The sequence below is a fragment of the Cheilinus undulatus genome, linkage group 7 (genome assembly GCF_018320785.1).
Source record: "Cheilinus undulatus linkage group 7, ASM1832078v1, whole genome shotgun sequence".
Lineage (NCBI taxonomy): Eukaryota > Metazoa > Chordata > Actinopteri > Labriformes > Labridae > Cheilinus > Cheilinus undulatus.
In genome coordinates, this window is record NC_054871.1 from 47,906,348 (window position 1) to 47,922,297 (window position 15,950).

General features: G+C 37.7%; 1 protein-coding gene across 4 annotated transcripts in view; it reads left to right on the forward strand.

The window, feature by feature from the left end:
- Positions 1 to 15,950, forward strand: part of slain2 (SLAIN motif family, member 2) — a 48,247-nt gene that overhangs the window by 11,651 nt on the left and 20,646 nt on the right. The gene's annotated exons all lie outside the window — the stretch shown is intronic.

Below are 15,950 nucleotides of genomic sequence, written 5' to 3' on the forward strand. Positions count from 1 at the left end.
AGGAGTCCTTGTTTGGCTTTTGCTGTCAATTTGCAGATCTTTCAATCCATTTTTTTTTTTACTTTAGACTTTTTATTTTAAGGTAATTCTAGTTTACTTTTAGACTGCTTATAGGCAGATAAGAGTCTGCCTACAACGAAACAATGTTTTCACCTCCTAACTAGTCTGAAGTGTTGTACTTGCAGCACAGCGTACATGTCCAGGCATAGTAGGGACAGGCCTAAATGTTTTAAGGCACATAACTTTAAAGGCTGATTTATGCTTTTACATCAGAGCTACACTGTGTCATATGCTGCATGTTCACATAGCCCTGAACCTATGCCGGAGCCTGTTTACATAGCTTGACATGTGCCTCCTGAAAATGTAAACACGTCAAAATGATACAGACTGCGAGCAAGGTTAAGCTCAGCTGGCAGAGTAGGTGCCCATATACAAAGACTACAGTCCTCCTGCATTGGTCACAGGATCAGCTCCTGGTCCTGAAGCTGTTTAGTCTTTCCTCACTCTCTCCCCCCATATATCATGTTTCTCTTCAGCTGTCCTGTCAAAATAAAAGCTGAAATCTCAAAAATAATCTTTTAAAATTACATGGACTACAAGGCTTTTGATTGGTCTGCAGGGTGGCATAGGCTGACTCCAAGTTTCTGAATAATGTCCATGTCCACAGACATATTGTGTGTACTCTAGTGTAAAGTAAACTATAAACCAGTTCATCAAATGTACTAGCAGAGCAGACATCTGAAATATCAGACATGCATTGTCTGATATGTGTCTGAATGGGTGTGCAAAATTCCCTGTCCTCTGCCTCAATTGGTCGAGCTGTCATACTTTCATTGTACCGCGATGTCACTGCTGTTTTATTAGTTGCAGGAACTGCAGTTTAATCAACTGTTGTCTAGTATTTATCAGCTCTAACTTTGGTTTCAGTTGCTGTAGTTTCCTGTTCATTAACGAGCAGATATCGTGGCAGGAATGGAAACTGGTAATATGACGAGCTTAGAGATATCTCTGCCAATTACTTCTGAGGCAGAATAATGTTGAACCACACAGACACACCAAGTATGTAGTGATTCATAACAGAAGTATAGCACCTGATTCATGCTGTTGGTCTGTATTGCCCTGAACTCAGGTCTTTGCAGGTAGCTGAAGTGCACTCCCTCAAAAATGCAACTATGCAATCCCAGCAGCAACCTCTGGTCCTGAAAAATGAAGCCAATGCGGAAGTGCAAAAAATTGCAATACAGCGAGCGTCCGCTTGAGGCTGACTTCAGAAACACCGAAAGTCACAAATACAACGCAAGTTAAAAAACTTATTTTACACTAGAAATAAACTGGTTTACAGCCTGGTTCAATAAATGAAACATGTCTCATTAGCTAATGTCTTCATGAGCACACACTGTATGGGGGATGAGTTTTGGGTACCACAATCGTTTCGATTATACTTAGAAAAAAACCTCACTGCGCACTATTTGGCACACCTCATTTGACTGACAGATAGCTTGACAGGGAGATGCTACGACCAGAAGGCTAGCTTTAGTGCTAGCTTAGCTGACAGGAAGACGAGCTCAGTGGGTGGGCTCTTGTCTGTCGTTAGGATGATCCAAAGTTCGATGAGTCAGCGATTTCAGTTTGGAGGCTGCCACGGATTGGCTTCAAAAGCTGTTTGAGTCCCCCTACTGTAATCAAACGCCTGGCATCACACAGGCTTTTCCAATTCTTTTTACAGTTGATGTGCAATCTGCAAGTACTGTGATTGGAAAGCTTAGTAGCACTTTGTGACCCTCTGTCTTTAAGTAATGTGTACCAACATATTGTATGTACCCTGGAGTTGTTTCCATGTGTCTCTGTCAGTGACAGACTGTGTGCAAAGAAATTCTTCCATACTTAGCTACAACTTTCCACCTTCTCCAAAGTCGCCTATTTTTTCTTCTCTGCAGTAATGGGACAAAATCAGCTCCTGCTGAATGTTTATCAAATCCAACATAAACTGTTGATTTCAGATACCATGGTTTCCTGTTCACAAGCAGCTTTGTGGTTATGGGACTGAAATTGGCCTGAAAACTGCAGAGTGGCATTTAGGCAGAGCAATGTAGACACCCCATTTCACATGTATGTCACTATGGTGTAGCTATGCAGCAGTGACCTACAGCCTGGATTTGACGTTAAAGTATAAACCAGGCTTAAACCAGGATTAGCCCCTGACTTTGTTAGGTTTCAACTTTCTCTTCATTGTCACAGGAAATTTGCTCAACAGCCAGCTAAAACCACAGTAATCATATGCTGCGGTTGCATTAGCGTTTTTTTTTTTTTTTTTTGCAATCCAAGTAAATTCATTCTAATCAGAGATTTAAACTTCTCTGTTCACATGGATATAAAAAGCTTTGATGTCATTCAGATGTGCACACTCATGTATTACATATTTAATCATCGTCCCACTGGCCAAATCTACTGAAAATTTGCAGAAGAAGTTATTCCTCACCTTTGTTGTAAATAAACCGCCAGCATTTGCTAGTTTATTCAACCCCTACTTGCGTGAAATATCTGAATGTTCTTCTACTTTGTTGTCTGTACCTTATACAGTATTATCTGATCAACAATTAGGTGCTCTTTTGAAGTTTCAAGTAAAAAAGCTGTCTGGGTAACAGACCAGTTTTGTTTTGCTCCCTCCGTGTTTCTGTCTGGTACATCTGTACGTGTGCAGTAAGACAAAAATTACCCCAAACAAGGAAGGATGATCACGTCAAGTGTTTTCATGGACACTGATCCGAATGATCATCGGCATAAGCCACCCCTCTTGATTGGAATAAAATTTCTCTCCAAATGAGCTGAATCTGAGGATTTTATTTTGAATGAAGTGGATATTTATGAAACATTTTGTTCATATCAGGCATTTATTCTGATTACAAGTGGTACATGTAAACATAAGTAGTGTGACAAGAATATGTGAAGCTCTGAAAGATTTTTTGTTAATGTGAAGTTACTTTTAATTGTAAGACCATGTATCTTGGATGCATATGTCAAGACTGGCAAAAAAGACAAATACCTGCTTAACATTCTGCTGGCAGGTGACAAAAAGACCAACCAGGAAGTGGCAATCACAGGAAAGGATAATTCTGAACACATGGATGGAAATTACAATGGACATTCATGAAATAGAAAAGATTACTGCGTTTGTCAGTCATGAACTTCAACAATACACTTCACTGTGGGAAAAATGGATTAATACATACAGTTGAAACCAGAAGTTTACGTACACTATATAAAAAGGCACATAAACTTTTTTTTTCTCACTGTCTAACATTAAATCAGAGTAAACTTTTCCTGCTTTTGGTCAATTAGCATTACCAAAATTATTTCTATTTGCTAAATGGCAGAATAATGAGAGAGATCATTTTTTAGACAATTTTTTATTATTTTCTTGAGAGTCAGAAGTTTACATACACTAAGATTACTACGCCTTTAAACGATTTGGAAAAGCCCAGATGATGATGTCATGTCTTTGGAAGCCTCTGATAGGTTTATTGACAACATTTGAGTTAATTAGAGGCACACCTGTGGATGTATTTTAAGGCACACCTGAAACACACTGCTTCTTTGTGTAACATCATGGGAAAATCAAAAGAAATCAGCCAAGATATCAGGAAGAGAATTGTGGACTTGCACAAGTCTGGTTTATCCTTGGGTGCAATTTCCAGATGCCTGAAGGTGCCACGTTCATCTGTTCAAACAATTATATGTAAGTATAAACACCATGGGAATGTCCAGCCATCATACCGCTCAGGAAGGAGACGGGTTCTGTGTCCCAGAGATGAACGTGCTTTGGTCCGAAAAGTCCATCTCAACCCAAGAACAAAAGCAAAAGACCTTGTGAAGATGCTGGCTGAAGCTGGTAAGAGTGTGTCATTATCAACAGTCAAACGAGTCCTGTACCGACATGGGCTGAAAGGCCTCTCTCCCAGGAAGAAGCCATTACTCCAAAAGAAACATCAAAAAGCCAGATTACAGTTTGCAAATGCACACAGGGACAAAGGCCTTAATTTTTGGAGACATGTTCTGTGGTCTGACGAAACTAAAATTGAACTTTTTGGCCAAAATGACCATCGTTACATTTGGAGAAAAAAAGGGGGAAGCTTCCAAGCCTGAGAACGCCATCCCAACTGTGAAACATGGGGGTGGCAGCATCATGTTATGGGGTTGTTTTGCTGCAGGAGGGACTGGTGCACTTCACAAAATAGATGGCATCATGAGGAAAGAATATTATGTGGAAATACTGAAGCAACATCTCAAGACATCAGCCAGGAAGTTAAAGCTTGGGCGCAAATGGGTTTTCCAAATGGACACTGACCCTAAGCATACTGCCAAACTGGTTACAAAGTGGCTTAAGGATAACAAAGTCAATGTTTTGGAGTGGCCATCACAAAGCCCTGATCTCAATCCCATTGAAAATTTATGGGCAGAGCTGAAAAGGCATGTGCGAGCAAGGCGGCTTACAAACTTGGCTAAGTTACACCAGTTCTGCCAGGAGGAATGGGCCAAAATTCCTGCAAACTATTGTGAGAAGCTTGTGGAAGCATATCCAAAACGTTTCACCCAAGTCATACAGTTTAAAGGCAATGCTACCAAATACTAATGAAATGTATATAAACTTCTGACTCTCAAGAAAATAATAAAAAATTGTCTGAAAAGTGATCTCTCTCATTATTCTGGCATTTAGCAAATAGAAATAATTTTGGTAATCCTAATTGACCAAAAGCAGGAAAAGTTTAATCTGATTTATTGATAGACGGTGAGAAAAAAAAGTTTATGTGCCTTTTTATATAGTGTGTGTAAACAGAAAAGGATAACTGTTGTGTAAACAAGATCACTCTCTATCTGTTCAAGTATTGTTTATTTCTTTTTTGGCTTCAAGTTAGTTATTTTATTTTCTTATATAAATAGCTCTGTAAAACTTGTGGCAGATATGTTTGTTGGATATACATGTGAATGAGGCACAGTTTGTTGTTATGTTTACCAAATCTCAAAAAAAAAAAATCATCAGACATTAGTAGTGAAGAATAGTAGGCTTCACAGTAGATTGACATTAAGATTTCATGGTGTGATGGAAGGTGTTGCTCAAATTTACTGTGTAGAGGATTCTCAGATCACTGTATGGTTTCTGATCTTTAAGAGACAAATCAGGAAACTTCATGCTAATTATTTTGCTGATTGTGGCTGAAGATTTCATTGATATATTATTTCTTTGCATTTTGTTCCAATCTCTCTTGAGGTGCTACTAAACAAGATAATGATAGCAAAAGTGGGGGCAGATTCTACCATGGTGTTAGGAAAACAGAAATAATTTGCTGCACAACCCAAACCTGTTGAGCGTTTAGAGAACGTGTAGTCTCTACTGTGCTCTTTAATAAACAACACTTGTATTTACTAAATGAGTGCTTGTTGTCAGTAACAAGACTGAGGTACTTATAACTTGGAACCTGCTCCACAGTCTTCCTTCTTCTTCTAAATCAGGGGTGTCAAACTCAAGGCCCAGGGGCCAAATCCAGCCCGTGATGCAGTTATACCTGTCCCACCAGATCATATGATATTTTTATTATAACTGGCCCACCAGTATGAGGTCTGCAGATTTCCTCCAGTATAAAAATGTGAACTAAACCTTGATGATCTATAATATCCTTGTTGAGTTATAAAAATTAGAAAAAGTAAACGGTAAGAATAATTGGATGAAAAGTCAGGAGCATGGGACAGAAATTCGTCTTTTCTCTATATTTTCAATTTTGCATTTCACAGTTATGACTAAAAGTTATGGTTTTTACTTTTTATTTCATATTTAACCTTTATATCTCATAACTTTGACTTTTTATCTTATATTTTTACCTTTTGGATTCATAATTTTATATTTTAAAATCTATTTCCACCTTTTAAAACCATGATTTTACTTTTATCTCACATTTTGACCATTTTCAACTCCTAACTTTAACTTTTATCTAATTTTTTTTACCTTAAAAACTCATGATTTTTAGTTTTATTTCATATTTTGACATTTTAAACTCCTGATTTCGATATTTACTACACTTTTTGACCGTTAAAAATCATGATTTTGAATTTCATCTCAGTTTTTTACTTTTAAAATTCATGGTTTCAGAAATCTTTCCCATATTTTGCCTTTTAAAAACATTATTTTGACTTTAAATGTCATGTTTTTACCTCTTAAATTTATATGTTTGATTTTTTTTTTCTCAGATTTGAGTTTTTAACTTATCATGTTCACCTTTTAATTGCAAAATCATTTATCACCAGTGTCAAGTTTCATTTCTGGTGAAAATAAGGTTGACATGTTATGGTTAAATATCAAACCCCTGCTGTCATTGGGTTTGACACCCCTGTTACTAAATTATAGAACTTCTACAAGAAGAAGGTGAAAAGGAGGATTTATGAATGACTTAACAGCATTTTTCACACAGCATATGTACTGTGTCCATCAGTAAATAATGGGTAAAGATTTTTGAAATATGCAAATTAAAAATCCTCCAATCTGAGTGAAATGACATTAGGTCACAGTTGAAGTGTCTGAATCAGCTTCAGCAAAAGAAGGTTGGACCGTTTCAATTCTGAAAGCTTGGGTGCAACCAGAATAGCAACGGAACAAGTGTTGACAGTGTCAGGGAGTTGTAGTATGACTGCTACACCTGTTCAGTCATGTAGCACTTAAAAACCTGAGCATCGACCTTTGCTTACAGTCCCGTAACCCCTCTATGGATGGGGTCAAATTAAAATGCTTTCAGTAGGCGTGTTGCAATCAGCAGCCAGAGGAAACTACTTTTATATAATGGATGTTCATGGAAGAGTAACATTTATAATCCACAGGTTTAGGCGCCTTAGTTAATATCTACTGCACAGAAATCTGTTGGAAAAAGCGGCGATTGTTCAAACTGAGGTAAATTCTTTCTGGTGAGAGCTCTGTCTTAGTATAGTTACTTAAAGTTACAAGAGTTATCGTTTAATGTAGAATAACCGAAGTAGAAAGAGCTCGTTCATGATTCTTTATGGTTGTTATTTTTATTATAAGGGGCTTTTGTTCATGGGGATTTCATATAGTTCCTTTCATTGATTTTTGAATAAGAAAGCTAAACAAATGACTCCATGTTCTACTAATTTTTTCCTGCTGCTTTTTCAAACACTTCACAGAGCTATTATTATATCATTAATCATACACTTTCCCTTTTCTAGTGGAGCTTCCTTTATTGTAAAAGGAAGATGAACTGCACATGTATCTGTACGGTCAATCGTTGATGGCAGAGGCTGTAGTTTTATGACCTCGCAGACACAGACCAGGTGACAAATTGACCATAGTCTGACTCAGACATAAATCTCTTATGTAGGTAGCAAGTTAGTGTGAGCTCAGAGGGTTCATGAGAAAGCACGTGACTGTGTTTTGGTTGTCTGTAGTTGGAATTAAAGTCTGATAAACCACAGTCCAACACCCAGAGCTTTGCACGTCATAAAGCCTCTTTTTGTTACATCTTTCAGCATGTGTGGGAATAAATAAAAGCTAACTTTAAAGCTCATCATGAGATGAACAAAGTATTCAACACTCGGCAATTTGTTTTGTACACTTTAGGCATGCACAGTATTTATTTATTTATTCATGCCCACATCTGTGAAATTAATTCAAATTCTTGTTGAGTCTTAAGTAGGGATGCACTCCTTTTTTCAGATCAAGTTACTTACACTAGAGTACTAACTGATGAGAATGAATGCTAGCACTTAGTTGTACCTTTACAGTTTTTAAAGTAACTTTAAAAGTGTGCTGAATTTTCATCAGAAGTTCCTTACTTTGTCACTGACATTTTAACAGTCAGCGTTTAATGTGCCACTTTTGCAGGCTTCCCTTTTATGTAACCTGAACCATGTTCAGGGGATTTCAGTGTCACACAAAAGCAGAACACTTGAAAGACATGTTGTAATATGTCTGTGTGTTAAAGGAGCTACTACTCACACCTTATCTGGACGGTTTAGTAGTGCATGCCTCGCAGCCTGTATTTCTTCTGATGTCCTTGTCTTAGTTACAATTTCTCCAAGCTGCTGACTCAGCTTTAGAGTGATATTGACTGACCATGAATCACAGTGTTTTAGGCATACAAGGCTTGGTATGGGCTGATACATGAAAGTAGTTTTGGTTGGTGGTGGGTGGTAAACCGGTATAAATACAGTCACCGGTAAAATTGCTGCTACAGAGTGGATTTTTGCAACACCGTCATCACCAGTTTAAATGCCTACTTTGTTCTGTGATGCATGGGCTAGGCAAAGCATATCTGCTCCCACAGCTGGCAGAGCGAGTGATTTGTGATGGACAGCTCAGGCTAAGTCCAGTCACTAGCATGTTTAGTGCTAGTATTATGTGTAGTCAGGTAACAAACCAAAGGTCAGCCACTCTTGTCATTGTAACTAAGCGTGGTTAACAGACACAACACGTCTTCAAAGTTTGACGGCTATACTTCAACAAAATCAGTGTGCCGTCTCTGTCAGCCTGCCTGCTGCTTTAACAGAAGCTAAGTGCTGCTTTGGCTGGTCTCAGTTTTTTGAGAGCCTAGCGCTGCAGCTCTTCATCTTACAACAGAGTAAGCAACTGTTTTATGACTTTCTTTTCAAAGTCCATGGGAAGTCAGAGATCCAGGCCGCAATGTTAAATGAGGTCAGAAAAGCTGCTGTAAACTAGCTGCAAACACTGGCTGATACGGCAGCCAAAGCTAAGCTAAATCAATGCTAAATACACTGCTTCTGTCAAACTCTTCACAATAAAAGTCTGCGCCTTTTATTTTGAACACCTTCATCAGGAAGCATGCTCAAGTTGTTAACAGCTTAACACACCTCAGCAGGATAGAGATGAAGTGTGAAACCTGGAGTGTAGTTAGACAGAAGTAAACCTAGAGAGACTTAAAATGAAATTAAATAAAAAATCCTTTTTTTGTGCTCCTATGCTTAGACATGAATTGAGTATGCCAACAATGGCTTGTTTTAAGGGGAGAAGGGGGTTAATAAAACTTGAATTTGAATTAAAAAGCATTATCTTTTTTAAATTTTGTAATACCGAGATACTGTCAAATGCAAGAAAAATACTGTGATATGATTTTTAGGTCATATCGCCCAGTCCTAGTTTTGGTGTTGGTGCACCCCTTAGAAGTTCAAACTACATGGAAATGACGGTGATATGGAATATGATAATGGTATTTTCAATTTTTATTTTCATACTGGATAGTAGACACTGGAAAAAACAGTGTTGCAGTATATTCTTTTAATATGCAGTTTATTGGGATATTAAACTACACGTCAGGTTTCTAAAATAGATGCAGTGCCCTCATGTGGTCTTAAATACAGGTGATTAACATTTGAATTATACAGCCAAAATATCTTATTTAGAGACCTAAGTATCTTTTCTTTGGCTTGTGTGAAATGAGTAAAAAAAATGCTGTGCACCAACATGGCTCAGTGTTGGGATAACCATATGAAACGGGATGAATAAACTAACAGCATTTCCTAACAGGACACAACACAAATGAGCATCAGCCACAGAATCAGTCTGATTACGCTGATTTCTTCTGAAGTATCCTGATAGACCACAAGCAAAGCAGCAGGATGCAAATTAACATTTTCCTGTTTTTCTGTTGCTTGCATTGACATGGATGATGAACAAGGAAAGAGGGAGATGACAAGTTACCAGGAGTGTTGGACAGAAAGATTTCCTGTTTTCTTTTGCTGTCATCACTCCACAGAGGTTGTTAGCTTGTTTTACAAAGTGGAGATAGTTTTACATTAAAAATAATAATTATATCCATGTCTAAAATGGCAGACAGAACCAAAACAGTGTGACCCACAGCCTTTAAAGAATTGTCAAGAAGAAAAGCACCACACTTTCATTTCTCTGCAGTCAAAAACATTCAAAACTTTACAGTGATTCTAAGTACAGTACATCACGTGTCCTCTTTGCTTTTTTTTTTTAAATTCTTTGTGCTCTGTCTGTGTCCGTTATCTGAGCTTTGGACTGCCACTAATTATAGTCCTCAGTCCCTCAGTGAAGAGGCCTCAATCCTTGCTGCTAAACTGAGAGGGGTCATTTCCATTCGTGTAGTGGTATGCCTATGTGACAGATCCTGTTGAGCAATAGGCCACTGAAGGTTGTCACTGGGATGGTTGTGATCCTTTCAGCTCTGTTGCGTAATATTGTTGAGGACACCTGACAACAAATGATCAAGTAATCCAGGAGATTTGGATGACTGTGGCTCTTGATTCAATCTGCCACCCACCAGATATGAACAGAATATAGAAATAAAAAGCACCGATGAGTTCTAGTGTAAAAGCAGTTTCTGGTTTTGTCATCAACTGTTGCTAAGTCTCATTAGAATCAAAAGTCTGCATGAGTCTGCTGTCCTTATCATTACTATATGGGCGTTTTCTGGGATTATTTCTGAGTGAAAAACCTCTCCAGAGCTGTGTAAATGTTACCTGAGATGACCGTAAAGAACAACGCTACATGCTTTGCTACTAATAGTACTAATGACTAGCTGCTCTGATGGGATTAAATGTGATGGTGGTGATATCACTGTAGGTGTGGTGGAAGGAGAATAACGTCATCCTCCCAGAGCCCAAAAATACCCTCCTGTCACTGACACCACCCAGCCTGCTCCATCTCTCCTCAGTTGGCACTGGTGTTGTCACCGCTTCCTCATAAAGACTAAGCAACGTGGCATTTCTGATAAGTCTTATGAGTCACTGGAGATTCAGATCAATTAAATTCATCAGCAGATGATGGTTATTACTAGAGAAAAAAAATATTTTTTTAAGTGGAGCTTTTCTGCACACAATAAGACTCACCATAGACACACCCTCCTGGCCCCTGGCTACACTCTTTCACACCCAGTTTTTAACACTGGCATGGAAACCCTGTTGCTATGGTGTCTTTGACATTGAGTCAAAGGAATTTACGCAGGAAAAAAAACTCCAATTCACCTGCGGCAGATTGAAAGAGCTGCTAGATTCATATGAGGGCCATAAAGAGGAAGTTGAACGGAAAAATTATTAAAGACAAAATGAGGACATTGAGAAAAAAAATCAAAATACAAAGTAATTTAATTTCTTGACATTGTTAAATGTGTATACAATTGTTGATACATAAGGTTAACACTTTATAACTTTAGTATTTAAATGTTTTTAAGCATGTTTTTTTTTTAAATAGATTGACTTCTGTGTAGTTTTAATTCATTTCATTGATTTTTCTTTTTTAATTGACTAATATTGGTAAGGGATTAAGGCTTAACGATTTGCAAAAATAATCTAATTGCAATTTTTTTCCCCAATATTGCAATTGCGATTTAATATGGTTATTTTTAGGCTCCTCATCTTATGTGCTTATTTAACACAAGCAGTAATTCATTCCATTTAATAACCTGTACTTTACTGGATTACTGGATTTACTGGATTAAGAAAGAAATTCACATAATCAAGCAAAGGACTTCTGTAAAAGTTCTCAACAAGACTCGTGGATGTTTGCATGATGTGTCGAACATAAAATCTGCTGCTGCAAAACAAAATTCCATTAACTGTTTTTTTTTTTTTTTTTCTAACTAATTTTAGGTTATAGAAAATTTGCACTGTCTGGGATTTGAAAATTGCAGCAGGCCACATTGCGATTTAATCTAATTTGTGATTCATTGCCCAGTCCTATAAGGGATAGACAATACTACTGGCATTATATTGGTATTGGCAGATATTCGCCTATAAAGTTTATTATCAATATAGACTTTTGTATCTAATTAACTGCTGTAAATATCAGTCATACAAATGAATAAATTAGTGGAGTTTAGACTGAACCAACAGGTCAGAGCAGAGGTCTTTTTCTTTGTTATCCTCATGCCTTGTTTTAAGGGTTTATTTGTTCATCCTAAAACTTAAAATTGTGTGTTTTAAGGGCTGATTTTTTTCTAAACCACATTTAAATATCTGTATTGATATCTTCATGGTCTAGAATTAATTTGTAGATATAGGCATATCGGATATCAGTAAAAATTCCATATCTTATATGCCTAATATTGGTTATTTACCCTGATTTTTTTGACTATTTTTTACACTGTTTCTAAAAGGAATAAGTTGTCTATCAAGTTGCTTTGGTCAGGTTGTCCAAAATTTTTATAACATAAAAAGATGATTAAAAAAAAGAATATAGATGTATTTAATTGAATTAAATAAGCTGATTAATTTATACGTTAATAATTTTCTCAAGGGCTGGTTAAGTGCGTAGCATTGTTACCTCACAGCAAAAAGTTCCTGGTTTAAAATGTGGCTGGGCATTTAATAAAAAATTAAGAATGCAATTGCAATGTCTCTTACTGTGATGTTCTAATTGCAGAAGAATAATATTAAATTACATTAATTTTAAATATTCGTCAAAATACCACATTAGGGGCTTCATGGCGGCACAGGGTTTAGTGCTGTTGCCTCACAGCAAAAAGTATCCTGGTTCCTGGTCAGCCATGCAATTGACTGGCGACCAGTCCAGGGTGTACCCCGCCTCTCGCCCAGTGACAGCTGGGATAGGCTCCAGCTAAACAGTATAGAAAATGGATGGATGGAAAATACCAGTTTAATACATTTTTGAAGCAGAGATGTTGACTTACAGAGCACATTCACTGCTTGTTTTTTTTCTTTAATTTGTTTCTCCTATTTTCAGGACAACTGCATCGTTAATTCAGATAGATAGTTGTTATCAAAGTATGTTTTCACAAAAGAATGCCTTAAATATTCACACGCTAGTATTGGTTTGTCATTTTTAACAAAGGTTTGATGTCTGTGCAAACTTGTAGTGCAAGTACACACATCAACAAGACGCCCATTGTTTTAAACATGAACTTAAAGTGTGTCAGTAGTAACCAATCCTTTAGCCAGTGCACACCCTGTTTAAACCCATATCCCTAGATGACGCGCCTTGCTTATATAACTAACAACAGGGAGGAGTTGGTGGATTTGAGTCAGACAGAACTACTCTTTTCATGCCAGACAAGCCTGATAAACATTCACAACACGTGTTTCCAAAACTGAGCACTTTTTCCACAGTGTTGCTTTGACAGCTGTCCTGCATATCTGACCCAAGGGATCCCAACCAGTCCCATGGCTGACTTCACACTAATATTCAAAAACTTTCTGGTGCACATTTTTTTCTTCTACTTTTTGCATGTTTCCACCAGTTTGTTCCCTTCTGTCTTATTTACAAAAGCTTCTCTGTTGACTCTTCTCCTATGATATGCCTGAAGCTGTTTTAGGCTTTTCTTCCTTTTCTTCATATCAGGGAAGACTTCAATGCAGTTTTCTGTCTTCCATTTCCTTCTTACCATTCAATCCCTGCAGGCCTTAATTTAATATCAGGCTGCTTTATTCTGGCTTCACTTTTCTGCCCTTCTGAAGAATCTTATCTTACTGTTTCATTCACAGTCAATCGGTGGCATCAATCCCAGCTGGTAGAAAAGAATTAAGGCATCATCTCTTCCTGTGACTTCTTCTCTTGTTTGAGGGCACTCTGATTTGAGGACACTCTATTTTGGTTGGTCCCTGTGCTGCGTATCCTTTTAGACCAGATAAGTCTGTCTCTTCTAGGTGACGGTGTGCTTCCAGAGTAGCTCTGATCAGGCACACTGACATCAAACCACTTACATTTGAATACTCTAACTAAACTGGGTCCACAACTTACCACATGTTCCTACCAAATGTAGGAGTGCTGCAAGGATTTCTGGGCCCCTTGAGAAGATATCACATTAAGCCCTTCCCCCACAGCTACAGCCAAACCTGTAGTATCACTGACCACACCTATGTTTTGCAAATGATGCAATCAAAGTAGTTAAAAAGGTTTCTATCTCAGTATCTGTCACTCTTTTGAATTATGGAAGCATACAGTTATTTCTGTTTTTAATTATATTTCATGATCCTCTCAAATTCCAGGTAAAGGGGGGCAAAGCTCTAACATTTCACTGGCTTATTCGGTACACAGCACAATAAACAAACACTCTTACATTTGGCACTAAGCCATCTTCAGAGCATTTGTTAGACTGAATGTACAAGTTCCATTAAACAAGACACACAAGAGCGGAACCTCTACATAGCTGGAGCCTGTGTTCAAGACACTGAGATGCTGAGAGGAGGTCATCAGATGCCTCCCAAAAACAAGATATTTTAAAATGATTTCAGATTTTATAGATATGACCCATTTATCTAAAAATACATGCATAAAAATTAATTAAATGTAAAGTTAGAACATGGTCATTTGGTGAGATGTATGCTTAAATCAAATTAGTATTCTAAAATTATTTTAAAAGTAAGTTAGCACAGTGCTATTCTTGAATCTGCTCGGCTGTGTTTAACAATGCTTTAGCCACCTTCAGGACAGTGGGGGCCCACTGGTCTCTGGCACTTTTATTCTGGGGTTCACGGGCTGAAAAGTTTTAAAAACCACTGCCCTAGACAAGCACCTTTACCTGATGGTACAGTTGTACATTTTGCAGATATTTAGGGTGATATATGATTTATACTGCTGGTATGTATGACCAATATTTCTGCTGTAAATATAAACAAATTTTAAGATCTGCCGATGGCATTATTTAATTTTTTACCATAATAATCATGCTGAAAATAGTGTGCATCCCTAACTTGTAATGTTGCCAGTCTGTCAGCCAGGACAGGATAAAGTTTGTTGTGTAGTGTGAAATGGTGCCATCGCAAAAGAAAAGGAATTGTGTAGTCTGATCTTGCCATTATGGAATGGAGAATGTATGCACACTCTAACACATGATCTAAAGAAGGTTTTTGCCAGAACAAATGAGTATTTGTTTACTGTGATGTTGGCCAGATCAACTAATGGAATGCTAGCATTTTGTCCTCCCTCACTTTAATGTGAGATGTGCTTCCTTTGTATATTCTTTGAACATTTTTCGACCTCAAGCTAACCACTCTACTGGTTAAGCGAAGCCGCCCCTTCTTATGAGCCGGTTGGAAAGCTTTTTCACAATAAAGGTTCTCAAGAGAATATTCAGGCTTAAGTAGTCAATCCTGTTGGCATCGACGGGCACAACTTCTTTAGAACGTGGTGTGAAATCCTGACTGTTAAAAGACTGTTAGAGTAAGTATTTGCATTTATGCATATAGACCAGTCTGCACTTGCAGTTCTGTTTTTAGCCTATCCATGTTGTATTAAAATTAAAGTTTCTCTGTTATAATCAGTGATTGTTCAGTTTTAGCATGCACAGACAGTAGTGATGATATGTTTGTGTCTCAAATCTAAATGTTTTTCTGAATGAAGTGTTTGTGCTTATTTTTATTTACAGGGGGACACGGTAGAGCTTGACACATACAGATATAGTTTAACTGACTTTGTTTTCAGTTTAATTTTAAGTCTGAGGTTGGAGTTTAATGTCTATTGCATCTGTTGATTTGGCTCTCATTTCAAAGTAAAAAAAAACAAACCATTTTTGTTTTAACTGAACATTGTTGAAACCTACACATTGCAGTGTTGTTGACATTCCTCTGTAGATGATCCATGCGGATAGCAGCAGAGTGGACATGATGGTATTTCCTAAATAATGCAAGAGGACAGAGCAGGAGGAGAGGGAGAGTGGAAGGAAATAGGAGGAGGAGCTGATCTTAAAGGCTCCTTTCCAGTTACAAACATCCAGCTGTGTAAACAGAGAGAAACGAGAGTAAACCAGTGGACAACCAAGCCATCTCAGTGACCAGCAGCATGTCCAACAACTGTTCTCGTGACAGAGACGAGGCGCCTTTGACTGATGCTGGCTAGGTTTCATAGAGAATAGTATTGTCCTCTGTGTGAGCTGAATGGTTTGTATTGTTCAGTGATGCAGGAACTCACTTTGTATCAGGCCCACACTCAGCATATGGTTTAAGAGACTCTCACA